This window comes from Schistocerca cancellata, chromosome 5 (assembly GCF_023864275.1).
Source record: "Schistocerca cancellata isolate TAMUIC-IGC-003103 chromosome 5, iqSchCanc2.1, whole genome shotgun sequence".
In the NCBI taxonomy this organism is placed as follows: domain Eukaryota; kingdom Metazoa; phylum Arthropoda; class Insecta; order Orthoptera; family Acrididae; genus Schistocerca; species Schistocerca cancellata.
This window is the reverse complement of record NC_064630.1, coordinates 485,233,669-485,239,176: the sequence shown is the minus strand read 5'-3', so window position 1 is coordinate 485,239,176 and position 5,508 is coordinate 485,233,669. Positions and strand designations below refer to the sequence as shown.

The following is a 5,508-nucleotide window of genomic DNA, read 5'->3' as shown; positions in this document are numbered from 1 at the left end:
TCTGACACACCGGTGTCAATGTGTTCTTTTTTCCATTTCCAGGAGTGTATTATCATCGAGCAATCGTGACTGTAAGACAGAGCAAAATGAAAAGATGTAGCCAACATATACAAATAAACAGCATCCAGACAGGTCCTGAAGGCTCAACTGTACCGACCGGCCGCCGTGCCATCCTCGTCCTTAGGCGTCACCGGATGCTGGTACGGAGGAGCATGTGGTCAGCACACCGCTCTCCCGGCCTTTCTCAGTTTCCTTGACTGGTGTCGCTACTTCTCAATCAAGCAGCGCCTCAATTGGCCTCACCAGGGCTGAGTGCACCCCACTTGCCAACAGCAGTCGGCAGACCCGCAAGTGACTCGTCCACGTTCTAGCCAAGACCTACCTGACTTGAACGGGTGTCACCACTGCGGCTAGTACACGTGTACTTCATAGACAGAATTCTCAGAAGTGGCTTCTAACTGCGGCAGGTTCAACAGTGAAGAACAGACGTCAATAATACTAGAGTATCTGAACGTTTTCTGAAGGGCTCTTGAACAGTGGAAGAGGCGTCCATCTTAAACTTCACTTTCCTGATTCCTTCATCATTAACACGTTGGCTGCCGCACGCTTGGGTCATAGACGTCGCGCCGCCAAACAAGGCTAGGCTCTGCTGTGGCCGCCAGCAGCCACACGGCGGTCAACGTGCTGACGTACCGCGTCAGTCCAAATACACTCCTGGAAATGGAAAAAAGAACACATTGACACCGGTGTGTCAGACCCACCATACTTGCTCCGGATACTGCGAGAGGGCTGTACAAGCAATGATCACACGCACGGCACAGCGGACACACCAGGAACCGCGGTGTTGGCCGTCGAATGGCGCTAGCTGCGCAGCATTTGTGCACCGCCGCCGTCAGTGTCAGCCAGTTTGCCGTGGCATACGGAGCTCCATCGCAGTCTTTAACACTGGTAGCATGCCGCGACAGCGTGGACGTGAACCGTATGTGCAGTTGACGGACTTTGAGCGAGGGCGTATAGTGGGCATGCGGGAGGCCGGATGGACGTACCGCCGAATTGCTCAACACGTGGGGCGTGAGGTCTCCACAGTACATCGATGTTGTCGCCAGTGGTCGGCGGAAGGTGCACGTGCCCGTCGACCTGGGACCGGACCGCAGCGACGCACGGATGCACGCCAAGACCGTAGGATCATACGCAGTGCCGTAGGGGACCGCACCGCCACTTCCCAGCAAATTAGGGACACTGTTGCTCCTGGGGTATCGGCGAGGACCATTCGCAACCGTCTCCATGAAGCTGGGCTACGGTCCCGCACACCGTTAGGCCGTCTTCCGCTCACGCCCCAACATCGTGCAGCCCGCCTCCAGTGGTGTCGCGTCAGGCGTGAATGGAGGGACGAATGGAGACGTGTCGTCTTCAGCGATAAGAGTCGCTTCTGCCTTGGTGCCAATGATGGTCGTATGCGTGTTTGGCGCCGTGCAGGTGAGCGCCACAATCAGGACTGCATACGACCGAGGCACACAGGGCCAACACCCGGCATCATGGTGTGGGGAGCGATCTCCTACACTGGCCGTACACCACTGGTGATCGTCGAGGGGACACTGAATAGTGCACGGTACATCCAAACCGTCATCGAACCCATCGTTCTACCATTCCTAGACCGGCAAGGGAACTTGCTGTTCCAACAGGACAATGCACGTCCGCATGTATCCCGTGCCACCCAACGTGCTCTAGAAGGTGTAAGTCAACTACCCTGGCCAGCAAGATCTCCGGATCTGTCCGACATTGAGCATGTTTGGGACTGGATGAAGCGTCGTCTCACGCGGTCTGCACGTCCAGCACGAATGCTGGTCCAACTGAGGCGCCAGGTGGAAATGGCATGGCAAGCCGTTCCACAGGACTACATGCAGCATCTCTACGATCGTCTCCATGGGAGAATAGCAGCCTGCATTGCTGCGAAAGGTGGATATACACTGTACCAGTGCCGACATTGAGCATGCTCTGTTGCCTGTGTCTATGTGCCTGTGGTTCTGTCAGTGTGATCATGTGATGTATCTGACCCCAGGAATGTGTCAATAAAGATTCCCCTTCCTGGGACAATGAATTCACGGTGTTCTTATTTCAATTTCCAGGAGTGTAGTTTAGATACTGAATTAATTTTAGAAATAAAGAAAAGTTAAAATGGTGGTTTTAATGCCTCAGGTGTCCTACATAGTCTCCCTCACTTGATTACAACGCACAGAACGTTCATACAACTATGTGAAGCAGTCATAAAATTCCTTCACATGAAATTACATTGTTTCAGGGACGTTTTCATGTCCCAAATATGTATGATGTCTATACACAGACTGAAGTGATGACTTTAAATCTGAGCCATGGGGGCGACCAGAAGCTGAGTCTTCCGCTCGATAGGAAGATGCACTGACCACTATGCCACCCTGACACAGGGGCTTCGTAGAATTGCAAGGACTACCCTGTATGTCCAAAGCCACTTTATATGTATGAAGATGGTATGTCCGAAAGAACAGAACCATCGGTGACCATGCAGCTCATTAGAATTAAATTACAATGAAATTAAAACTCTGAGCTGCATACAGGCGGTGATATAAGTCGACGGGTACAATTGAAAATGTGTGCCCCGACCGGGACTCGAACCCGGGATCTCCTGCTTACATGGCAGACGCTCTATCCATCTGAGCCACCGGGGACACAGAGGACAGTGCGACTGTAGGTACTTACCTCTGGCACACTTCCCGTGGGACCCACATTCGCATCTTATTGTCCCGCACTATACTCATAGTGCCCCTGCCTATTACACTCATTACTCGCAGCTTTACTGACGATCTTCTTCTGTGCAGATGCACAAACAGTGCCCGAACTCTTACGGGAATCAACTTCCCCGTTGACTTATATCACCGCCTGTATGCAGCTAAGGCTATTAATTTAATTGTAATTTCAAAGCCACTTTGCCAGGGAAGCGCAGTGGTTAGCACATCTGCCAAGTGAGCATGACATCTGGGCTCGAATTCTGGACTTCAAATAAATTTTCATTCTCTGCTTCAGTCTACATATAGACATCATATATGTTTGAGATTTTGAAAGGTATCTGGAACGAAGAGGTTTAATTTGATATTGCCTTGGTTTGATGCAGGATACCCCGTTCCGTTCGATGCTGAGGTGCTGTTTCAATACGGTTGGAGAGCCTCTGCAATACTGTTCGAGTTTAGGGGCGATACCAAGTGGACTGAGGCATGCATGGGAATTTGGACTGACGAAGGAGGCGTGCTAGGGTATTCCGTGCAGCCGCCCGGGGTGGCCGAGCGGTTCTAGGCGCTACAGTCTGGAACCGCGCGACCGCTACGGTCGCAGGTTCGAATTCTGCCTCGGGCATGGATGTGTGTGATGTCCTTAGGTTAGTTAGGTTTAAGTAGTTCTAAGTTCTAGCGAACTGATGACCTCAGATGTTAAGTCCCATAGTGCTCAGAGCCATTTGAACCATTTATTCCGTGCGGTTATGCGACGCCACTGTGCCAGGGTAGCGTAGTGGTCAGCGCATAGTGTGCAAGAGGCCTAGGTTCGAATCCCACCCTTGGTACAAATTTTCATTTGTCGCTTCACTCTGCTTATAGACATCAGAAAATTTCTTCTTTTGGATGTTGCTCAATTCGCACGTCACTATGGCTTCAGTGTCGGCTACGTCGTCAAACCGTTGACCCTTCGGGTCAATTTATGCATTGTGTCGATTTGTAGTAGGTTCGTATTGATAACACCAAGTCTCGTCACCCATGATGATTTTGTCTACAAAAGATACGACTGCGATCTACATTTCAATCAGGTCGTGGCAGGTCTCCACTTGTAGTTTTGGTTCATGAGTCAAAGCATACGGCGCAACCTTTGCTTACACATTTGTCTTCTTCGGAACATTCTAGAGAATGTTTTGAACACTTGCTTTAGAAATGTCACTGAATTTAGATTTGTGACACAAGAACGGTTACACATAACGACTGCACGTTTACTACTTAATAATGCCTGCTAACTACTTACTGGTCGAATGCACGTCCGTCGTTTACAACTGTTAGTTCAACCACGTCACCTGTACGCCAGTATTAAAATCTGTCTTGGAGATTTTTGGATGGTCAGTGTATTTCTCTTAGAGACATGCTTGCACTTAAAAACTTCACGACTTTTTCTAGGAAGATTACTACGGCAGAAAATAATGAGTACAAGCGCTTCAGAAACATTTATAAAATTGGTCACGACTCATTAAGTAATGTTCTGAAATTACAAAGAGTATGTTACCTGTAATTTTTCATTAATATTCGACATTCCATTGAAGTTATTTGAACCTATAAACGCCTGAGCTGGCTTTTAGAAAGTTGAGCTTCGTCGAAAGGAGGCATAGTGGCGAGTTAGCAACGGCTCCCTGCAGGAATGAACCAATAATACCCAAATCTTTGCGCACAGGTATTTTTTGTCCAGTTAAAGTTTTCTGAAAATTACGTCCTGATCAGAATTGGTCAGTACTGGAAATACAATAGTTACGTTTCCCTTCAGCCTCTTGATTGCTTTAATACTGCAATTCATCCTTCCCTGATACGTTCAAATCGTTTCATCTGCCCGTCACTACCACACACATTTGCAGCTGAGCCTTCTTTCTTGTAGTGAGGATCTTCCGTAGACTTCTTTTCTTGTCTTCCATTTTAGTATTTTTTCTTTTCGTACCTCACTTGTCCAATTAATTTTTGACGTTCTTCGACAGCATCAAAACTTTGAGTGTTTCCAGTTTCTTCCCATCCCGATTTCCAGACGTCCACGTTTCACTCCCATACACAGATCTGCTCCAGACATAACACTTTCAGGAACTTTCTCCTCATTTCCATATCAATACCTGATGCCATTTGAGCACTTTATCCAGTATTACTCTCTTCGCATATGCCATTCATCATGTGATACCGTACTTCAGTTGGCAATGTTTTATAAACTTATTTCCTAGGAAGGAGACTCCTTTCACTTCTGTCAGATTTTGATGTCAAGCAAGTATATTTTCTCCATTCTACTATTTTCGTCACTTTAGTCTTTGCTTTTCTTTTTAAAATCACTATCTGATCAAACGCATCCAGACATCCTTGTGCTGGTGGTTGCCTGCCCGAGAAAGAAATAAAATTATGATTTCTGCGAACCGATGCCGCATACTGCGCCACCACGCAGACAACCTATCAGTTTCAACACCACTAAGAAGAAAGAAGCAACATGTAATGCTTACTGACTGGTAGCAAGTATACCCACAGCCATTTGTTGTGAGACGTCAAAAATTTTTTATCTGTTCTCCGCTATCCTTCTTGCGACTAAAAACGGCAGAAAGCTCTGGATTATAAAAGCTCCCAGTAGCGTTCTACGTTCACGATGTATTAGCAGCCAATGTTAAAACAATCAAATGTGGATGTACGAGTTTTCTGAGTGCAACTGAAAGTTACCTAATTGACAGCAAAATATGGACATACCTGATTCAAACCC

The 5,508-nt window shown here is 47.6% G+C and overlaps 1 non-coding gene across 1 annotated transcript; it reads right to left on the bottom strand.

Moving 5' to 3' along the window:
• Nucleotides 1-2,628: 2,628 nt before the first annotated feature.
• Nucleotides 2,629-2,702, bottom strand: Trnat-ugu (transfer RNA threonine (anticodon UGU)). The gene has a single exon. It is a non-coding gene; the product is annotated as a tRNA-Thr (tRNA).
• Between the last annotated feature and the right edge of the window lie 2,806 nt (nt 2,703-5,508).